The sequence below is a fragment of the Alligator sinensis genome, unplaced genomic scaffold (assembly GCF_000455745.1).
Source record: "Alligator sinensis unplaced genomic scaffold, ASM45574v1 scaffold789_1, whole genome shotgun sequence".
Taxonomy (NCBI): Eukaryota; Metazoa; Chordata; order Crocodylia; family Alligatoridae; genus Alligator; species Alligator sinensis.
In genome coordinates, this window is record NW_005842397.1 from 1,167,792 (window position 1) to 1,177,542 (window position 9,751).

At 47.3% G+C, this 9,751-nt stretch overlaps 1 long non-coding RNA gene across 2 annotated transcripts; it reads left to right on the forward strand.

Moving 5' to 3' along the window:
• The first annotated feature begins 337 nt into the window (after positions 1–337).
• On the forward strand, positions 338–6,896 carry LOC102374329. Of its 2 annotated transcripts, none has more exons than XR_324549.1 (3): positions 338–374; positions 6,395–6,554; positions 6,816–6,896. It is a non-coding gene; the product is annotated as an uncharacterized LOC102374329 (long non-coding RNA). The 2 variants fall into 2 exon arrangements; XR_324550.1 differs by lacking the exon at positions 338–374 and adding an exon at positions 4,223–4,253.
• Positions 6,897–9,751: the final 2,855 nt, after the last annotated feature.

Here is a 9,751-nt window from a genome sequence, read left to right on the forward strand (position 1 = left end):
CCACACAACAAACACAAGGTCAGGGGGAGTGGACTGCAGAACTTACCTCACAAGGGCAAAAAACACACAATGAAGGCTGCTGAGGTAAGTATAAAAGATGGCTGGAGCAGTGGAGGGGCTTTGTTTGTGGAAGATGTCCAGAAGCCCCTCGGTCCTCCAGCCAGGCACTCAGCAGCAGAGCAGTAGGCAGGAAGACAAATCAGGATCAGGTGCTGTGAGTTAGCTGTGGGGGAGGGTAGGAGAGTCAGTCAATCCTGTGCAGGTGTGGTGTCAGGCGGTACAGCAGAGAATCTCCCTCTCTCCTGAGAGGGGGGAGCAGCAGAAACAAGGGCAGCAGCAGCAATGGTAGGAGGCATCCAGTTCAGCCACTCAGGGTATGCTTTTGGCAGAAGTGGAGGTGAAGGTGTGGGTGGCCTGCCAAGGCAGCTGAGGGAGGCAAGGCTCCTTTAGGCTCTGGCAGTGATGGTTGGTGAGGGGCCCACAGGCAGCACAGGCTCCCTCCCCAGGCTGTCCCCCAACTGCAGCTTGGTGGCAGACTGGGTAGCAGACCAGAACAGGGGTGCAGAAGCTGAGGTGTGGTGGGCCCCTCCCTGAGGTGGGCAGCAGCTTGCATCAGAGGACCCCCACCCAGAGGGTGCAGCAAACAACAGCAGCAGCCACCACCCAAGGCAGGAAGGGGTGCGGCCAACTTACTCCAAAAGCTGTGAGACCAAGCCAGCAGCTAATAGTAGCCAGAGGCAGGAAAGGGCCTGGCCATCTTCTCCCTAGAAGCTTCTGAGACCAAGCTTGCAGAAACCAGCCACAGCAGCAACAGCCTGAGACAGGAAGGGGCATGGCCAACTTCCTCCCAGAGGCTCCTCCCCAAGAAGTCCCTGAGAGCGAATCACCCTGAGGTTCTTGCCAGGGCAGCTTTTTATACTGCTGGAGACAGCACAGGCTCTAGCTCCCCTGGCTGCAGATCTGGGAGGATCCAGGCAGGGTTATTTTGCCCAATATAGCACAATTTGCTCCATAACAAAGTGCATGTCTGAGCATGTGCGCTGATGCAAAAAGTCCCTGCTCAAATTTGCATCGCTTCTATTTGAGCTGCTGTAAGTGCACATGCTTGCATGTGTGGATGCGCCCAAAGATCTCAAATAGGAATCTAGTGTCAAAAGGATTCAGACCTATTTGGCTCTTTCTGAATTCTTTGCAACAGAAGAATTGCTTTTATTCTTCTATTGTGAAAAAATGAGTGAAAACTATGAGCTAGCATTTTGACAGTAGTTGTCAACACCCAGAATAACTCTATATCTTGTCCTCTGCACTCTCTTCTTGGAGCACACCTCTGCTCTGATATCTAGGATTAAGTTAGGAACACTTGGCTATATTTGAGGTTAACGTGCCCTTATTAAGGTAGCTTCTTCAGAAGAAGGTTTTATCTACTCAGAAAAGTGTCGTTCTGACCTTTGTAGACATTAACTCCTAAGCAACTTTGTAAAATTAATGAACTTGTTTCTTCTCTTCACCGTCATTTCGGCAGAAGGAACACTGACTTAATTTTTTCATGAATGTTCTCTTCTAAATCCAGATCTTTTCCTATTTCAGTCTTTTTACACATCTGGCAAGCTTACATTTTAATTCCTGGGAACATGGGATTTTCCACTGTTTCTTCTTTGATGTTAATTCCAGATGCTTCAGAGGAACCCCTACAATGGACAATTATATACTAACATGCCCCTTCCGGAAGTTTCTTTCTAACCTCAGGCAGTAACTGTTTTGGCTCATGTCCCAAAACATGAGAATTTAGATCTCAGATGAATGTTATATAATCAAAGATACTGGTATAGGAGTTCATGGAAATATCACTCTAAATTCAAACCTAACCTGAGAACTGTGGCATTCAGTGGGGTTCTGCAGCTGCAAGAGTGTCTGCCTGTGTGATTCCTTTCTGATGTGGCATGGAGGGTTTGGTTTTGTATCAGGAGCTAAATGAGGGCTCAGTACATGTTTGTTGACACATAGCCTTGTGACAAGAGGCCTATCATATTGCTGTAAAATTGATTATTAGTCACTGGAAAAGATGCAAAATCCTGACTGGGTGCCAGATCTTGTAGATGTGGAAAATCTGAGATGTTTACGGAGATGTTTTTGCCAGAATAAGCATAAATCGCAATAGCAGAATAAATATTTTCTGTTTTTTAATAGCAAGACCTTGTAGAAAAATTACTAGCTTATTGAAAACCCAAAGCATCTCATTGGCCAACTCTAGATTTGGTGGCTGCACCTTTCTTGCCTAGGTTAGAACGCTGCACAAACTGCAGTGCATATGGCTTGGGATGAAGAGGAAAGGCAATGCAGGTAGTGGAGGAAAAATTAAACTGACTTTCAACTGTTACATTTTTTTTTTAACATTAAAAAAATATCAGCTTTATAACTTGAACCAGCAAGGTCAAACTGTTCAAAATTTTTCCATATCTATTCACTTCATGAGAAATACTCTTTAGGGCATTAAGTCATAAAGAAAATACTTAAAGATGGGATGCAGGTGCTGGACTTTCACTTTCTTGTGCATTAGGGAAGTGCCACACTGACCAACTAGGAGCTTGTCTTCACTGAAGTTATTTGTTGTGAGAACAGGGTAGATATGCCCTAGCCAGCTTTAAACTACCTTAAGCTGGAGGAGTCTCCTGCAGCCACATCAAGCCTAGCACTGGCTACAGGAGCTGCACAAGAAGCAGGGGATCTACTTGGGTGGCTAGCTGATGTTGATCTGTTGTTATATCTGCTACTGATATCTGAACTAGATCATGTATGACTATTGTGTGCAAGTGCAGTGTAGACCTTCCCACTGAAATCTTGCCCACTCTTATAATGGGTATAGCACAGGTGAAGCTGTCCCAGCTTTCCCATGCCACCCTGCCCCAGATCCATGCTCCCTGGCCTGGATAAACGTTCTGGTTTGGCCCATCTCTGGGGGTATTGTTTGTTTCACTGGAATACAACAAAGCAGCCTCTAGCATAGGCTGAATCTTAAAATTAAAACCAGGGTCCTGAACTAGTATGAGAACTGTACTAATAGTCAACAGTGGGTGTGGAGTATCATTTTGACTGGTCTTCCTGTTAAACTCTAGCCCCTGCACCCTTATCTCCACCCCCTGCTCTACATACAGAGACTTGAAGCTATCCAGTCTGGTCAATATGATCCTCATGGCCGTTATAGTCATAACCTTACTGCAGAGGAAGAGCTGTAGTCAAATCTGTACATCCCATTGCCTCCAAAATGCCCTTACACATTGATATCCCATTGTTTCAAGTGCCTTGGTGGAAGCAGATCAGGAAATTTATCTAAATCTGTCCCCACCCCCGTCTTGGAGCAGTTCCTGGAAAGAAACCACCATATTTTCTCTCTCTCTCTTTTTTTTGTTCTTATTTAGAAGTCATTAATGTTAATTGTTCCTATTGCTGTCCTTTTACATTGTTGGATTCCCTGTGTAAAAAAAATAATAATAATTTCAATTCCTCAAGTGCCATCTCTTTTTGTAGTTTGGGACTAGTGACAGGTGCCTCTTTTGTTTTCTTATTTGACACCGTCTCAAATAGCCTTGAAGCCTCAGCTAGCTTAAAAAGCCTTCACTAGAAGCAAATGCCCAAATTAGCATTTTTGCTAATTCCACAGAAATGCAAAGTTCCTGGCCTTGGGCCAGGAATCTGTCATATTACTCCACATTGTAAAATAAGAGATTTGGGAGTGAAGAAGAATTTTGGCTAGGACAGTTATGACAAGGCCTATGTGAACTCTCCTTCCCCACATGGGAAAAAGGAGCTAAATATTTCTCAGCACCTTGCTATCATGGTTGAATAATAAATTGTTAACATGATTAAAAATCGTTTAGAGTCTTTCATGTCTCATCTTCAAGCGGTTGCTCTCTGCCTCAAGATACTCAGGTGTTCACATTTTCCCTATGATGAATTTAACTGACAGGTTTTTTTTATCGGTGTGGCAGGGCACCTTTGGGTGCCTGCTTGTAGCAGGCCTTGTGGTGCCTGCCATTCAAAGGGCCTGGGTAGGCAGGAGAGAGAGCCTACAGGTGGCAGTACTCTCCAATTAGGAGTCACATGGGCACCAGGAGAATGCCTGATTGGGGAAGAAAGGTCAGCTGCTAGCTATAAGAGCAGGCTTGAGCAAGAAAGCAAGCAGCAGTTGCTGCAAGCTGCCAGGGGCAGGACATTGCCTGGTTGGAGCTGCTGCTCAGGAACACCTGGAGGACAGGGTAAGGAACTATGGGCATGGCAGGAGGTTCCTGGTCCTGGGAATGACCTAAAATTAGCCCTGCTGGGGCTGGATGGTGTGGTGGAGCTGTTTGTGGCAGGGCAGCTTCCAGGAAATGCCACACCTGTGCCTCCCCAGTGAAGGGTGAGTATAGGGCACCAGAAAGCCTCAGGCCCAGCTGACTTGTGGGTTACCCTATGGAGGGGAAAAGCTAGGGGAGAAAACCCTAACAGAAAAGTGCACAGGCCTAGGCCCACCATGTGGGGCCAAAGCCAGAGTCCAGGTAAGTCAACAAGCACCTGAAGCCCAAGTGGATGTAATGCCTCAAAGGGTCCAGGTATGTTAACAGACACTTGAAGTCTGCACAGCTGTAGGATGAGTTAATAGGGCCCAGGTAGGTCACCAGATGCCTGAGGCTCAGAGACCCTAGCAAGGAGACAGAGTAGAGTAATAGGGATCCAGCAGTGGTGTAGAGCAGGGCCTAAAGATGGCCTGAAGTACTGCACAGCTGTGTGGAGTAGTGCCAGACAGCAGTAGTGTAGAGTAGTGCCTAAGATGGTCTGAAGAGCTGCACCATATGCTGACTATCCTAGTCATAGCTGGCAGCACTGTAGAGTAGGGCCTGAAGATGGTCCGAAGCTGACCAGTACAATTAGAGAAGGGAATCCCAGTGAGGGGCATGAGTTAAAGTCTAAGAACACAGTGTGGTGGCATAGTGGTGTTGTGCTCCAGGGGGGAGTGAGAGTCCTGGTGAGACCCTGGACCATGGGTTCGCGTGAGGCACAGTGCAATTATGGATGCCATCTGTGAGGCATGGGCCATGGTGTAGGGGTGGTATGAAGCTATGGATAATGCCCTTGACATCTGGCTTAAAAAAAAAATGGGTAGCCTCCCACTTAAATATAAGCAATTTATTGTTTACATCAAGGCATGGTGTGGCAGGGCACTGTTTGTGCCTGCCACTTTAAGGGCTAGAAGGCAACAGCCGGCAGGTGCCTGATTAGGGCAGCCCATATAAACAGGGCAGTTCTGATGCTGGGGGCCAGGCAACAACATTGCCTGGCTGGAGGGCTGCTGATATCATCTGGAGGTAAGGGAGGAGCTGTAGGAGATGGTAAGGAGGCTCCTGGTCCTGGGTATGACCTAAAACTGCACCCTGAAGGGAGTGGGTGGCCTGGTGGGGCTCCCAGTGGCACGGGAGCCCCCAGGAAATGCCAGGCCAGTTACCACCCCAGTGAAAGGCAGGTTGGGGCACCTTAACCCCTAGCCCCCACCACCAGGTGGGTAACCCCTTTGTTTGTAGGACCCGGATAGCAGACCCCAGGAAAGAGAGAGGGGCTAGAGACTCAGACCTGATCAAGAGAGTACCTTTGACTGGTCAATGCTGGGGCCAGGGCCAGGACCAGGACCGTCAAAAGGGCCAGGGGCCCACCGTGAGGAATGCCCAAGAGCTGAGGGCCTGGGGTTCTGACTGGCCTGGAGGTGGGCCAGGGCTGGTAGCCAAAGGTCCCAGGGGGACCACACCCAAGAGGGGTAAATATTTTCAGGGAGCTAGATAGTCTGAATGAAGGCGGGGTAGGCCGCCTGAATGGAGGGATCTTGGAGGGGTCCTGATAGGAGGATTCTGGGACCCAGTGTGGGGTCAGTGATGATGAGAACAGCTAGATGCTATCTGCGAGGCTTGGGCTGCGGTGTAGGGGAGGAATGCAGCTTCAGATAGCACCCCCTGGCATCAGGGCAGTAAATGGGCAGCCTCCCACTTAATTACATCTATTAATCAATTAACATCAAGGCATGGCAGGTGAGAACTTGGGCTGTTAGCCCAGGAACAGGTGGGCAGGCCACTCTGAGACAGGCCCTGAGAAGACCCCCCTTTACACATGGCAAGTGAGAATAAACATGTAGTTTGCCCAGATAGGAAGGTGGGCTGGCCTGGTGCCCAGCCCTGAGAGCTATCTTGTTACAATCATCTTCAATGTGGCTACTTTTCTGAATAAATCTGTGTTTTTACTATACATCTTTGCACTTCTTCATTGCTACAATATGGTTTTCAATTCTTATGCTATTCACTTGTGATTCAGATCTAACTTAACTTTCTTCTTTCTAAACATAACTGTAAACTTTCCAAACTTTCTTTCCTAGGTGCCCATACAAAGGAAGTAACAGCAATAAGTGCCCACCTTACACTTCTTGAATTACCTGGGTCATGCTCCAGGGACAAAGCAATAAGTGGAAGAGCTTACTCCATAGGTGTATTTTGCCTCTGCCATATGCTGTATTGGAAAGCAACAGTAAAAGCAAGGTAAGTGAACTGTGGGCAGGAATGTCCACAGGAGATAAGCCAACATGGGTCATAATTTACTGCTGATTATAAATCAGAAGTGAATTACTGTGTTCCAGGAGCAAGGAAGAATCAAAGAAGGAATTATGCATTTGAGTCACAATGCCCTCCAAGACTAATACCATATTTATTACTACCATTGCTATGAGAAGGACCTATCTAAATCATGGTGGAAGTTTGTGACACAGTGGTGCCTTTAATCTTTCTCTCTCTGACCCATAGCCCCCCGCAGAAACCACAGCATTAATTGCCTCTCAGCCACTCCATGGCAGGAGGAGAGAGGGGCACATGGTGAAACGAGCAAGATTAAAAGGTACTGCTGCACCGTGAACTTCTGCTGCAATTTAGGTAGGTCCCTAGCTATGAATGCTCCTGAAGCCCAAATTTAACCCTTTGGGTTTGTGTGTGTTGGGGTTTTTTTGTTTTTTTGTTTTTAATCCCAATGCTCTTGTTCATTGTAACTTAACTTTCAGTACTTGTAAAAGAACTTTTTTTTTTTTCTGAGCAGCTTCTGTTCACCATTTTTGTCACAGCACCACCTAGAATTAAATTATTAGTAGTGAGGAAGAATCAAAAGTGAAATGCTAACTGGCTGTCTTGCCCATCACTGTACTTTAGTGACTTCCATTTCTAGGAGACTTGCATGCTGTCATCTCTGCTTTATGGCCAAGAAACATGGACTTCATATGCTAGACACATCAGGAGACTGAACAGTTTCTGCATGAGATGCCTATATAAGATCCTGGAAATAAAGTGGGAAGACAAGATACCAAACACAGAGGTGCTGGAAGATGGAGGACTCACACACTTAAAAACTACTATCAAGAAGAAGTTACAATAGCTCAGCCATGTAAAAAAAAATACGAGATCGGATCTCCAAGAATATTTTTTATACTGAGATTTGAGACAGCTCTAGAATGCAGGTTCCCCTCTATGGAGGTACCACAACATGAACAACTTCAAGTAATTTTGGCACAACAATATACTGTGTCCAGTTGTAGGCCCACCCACTGTAGAAAGGATGTGGACAAGTTGAAGAGAGTCCAGTGCAGGGCAATGAAAATGTTTAGGGCGGGGAAGCACATGACTTCTGAGGAGAGACTGATGGAACTGGGCTTATTTAGTCTGCAGAAGAGAAGACCGAGAGGGGATTTGATAGCAGCCTTTACCTGAAGGGTAATCCCAAAGAAAATGGAGCTAAACTAGTCTCAGTGGTGGCAGATGACAGAACAAGGATCAATGGTCTCAAGTTGCAGCAAAGGAAGTTGAATTTGAATATTAGGAAAAGCTCTCACTAAGAGGGAGGTGAAGCATTCTAATGGGTTACCTAGAGAGGTGGTGGAGTCTTCATCCATGGAGATTTTTAATACCTGGTGTCACGGCATGGGGTCCTACAGGATGGCCGTTTTCTCTCCAAGGCCCCCTTACCGTGTCAAGTTGGCCCAATGGGCACCATCGATTCTTTCCTGCCATGTCTTTGTTGGTAAATATATATTAGAGAGGTTTCCTTTACATCTTCTTGGACACTGTTTTGCTGTACTCTGACCCTATCAGCTCCTGTACCCCTTGTGGGTCCCATTCTGCAATGGGTGTTTCAGGGCACCCTAGCCTTATGGGCTGTGTGTGGCTCCAACCACCCCTTTACCATGCCCCAAGCCTCGCAGAGGGAGTTGACATTGTTCAGTCTGGGTCTTGTTATAGTTTAGCCCCCTGCCTTGCACTGTGCCTTCTCTGGTGCTGGGGTTGGTACACCCCCAATGCTGTACCCTCTCTGGTGCCAGGGTCCCCATGCTGCCGTGCGTCCCCTATGAGGCCTTCTCCTTCCCCTAGTAGCCTCACCCAAACCACCGGTCTTAAACAGCAAACAAAACACAAGCCCCTGGGCTATAACATAAATTTAAGCCACCCGGCTATAACATCTTTCAAGCCAGGGGTGCTCCGTTCCTCACCAGTATCAGAGGCTGTACCTGCAGTCAGGCCTCTCCCCTTTGCTTGCTCTGGGAGAGCTCTTTCCTCCTTGGCTGCTGGTAGGGAACAGCCATCCTAGCCTCAGCCCTGGGGTTTGTATGTGAGCCAGGCCCTGACCCTCCCAGTCAGCTGACTGCTGGCAGGTGTGGACCACTAGCTCACTCTGCTTGCCCTCATAAGCAGCAGCTGGGGCTCCCTACTCACTGCTAGGGCTCTTCCCCTAGCAGTTTCCACTCTTCAAAGGAGCAGGGCACCTAAGTGCTCTGAGACACCTGGCTTGACAAAGCCTTGGCTGGAAAGAACTGTATTGGGATGGTCCTGCTTTGAGGAACTCTGGAGGTCCCTTCCAGCCCCAATTTTCTATGATTCTAATATCAACATAGAAATCTGGGAGGAGTGCAAAGAATCCCATCCAATCTGGAGGGAATGTCTGGCACTGGGTGCCAACAACATGAAGCTACTTTGACTCACAGTAAAGCAAGAAAGGAGGAAGCAGCATGCTGGAAACTTGGATTCCCATTCAGACAACACATGGATTTGTAATGCTTATAACAATCTGTGTTGCTCTTGAATTGGGCTTGTCAGACACAAGCAGATTCATCAATCACATGACTAGATCTCTTACACATACCATGATCTGGAGCAGGGGTTCCCAACTCCAACGGTGCTGGGCCGTGAAGAGTTGGCTGCCAGTCCTCAGGAGGGTTGGCTGCTGGACTGGACTAGCAGTGACTGCTGACCAGTAAACCACAGACTGGAAGTGACTGGCATGCTGCAGACTGGCAGCCAACCCTTTTTTATATTGTAGTCAGTACAGTAGTCAGTATAAAAAAGGGTTGGCTGCCTGTCCACAGTATACCAGTCACTGCTGGCCCACAGTTTGCCAGTCCGCGGTCACTTCCGGTCTGTGATTTGCTGGTCCTCTACAAAAAAAATGTTGGGAACTCCTTATCCAGAGGACTGGTGATTGCCTATGCTATACATGATTATTACCATGTACCTGTAAAGGGGTAAGACAATGATACGTGCAGTTTCTTGGTGTGGGGAGATATGAAGAAGTTTAAAACTGGGATGAAGACAGGGAGAAGAAAGGGGGAAAGTACAGTTTATGGAGTTTGCATCTGGTGCTTGGATATGAAGTCTGATTCCTTTCTGGCTTGAAGGGACTGTCAAAGACAGCACATTGCCAG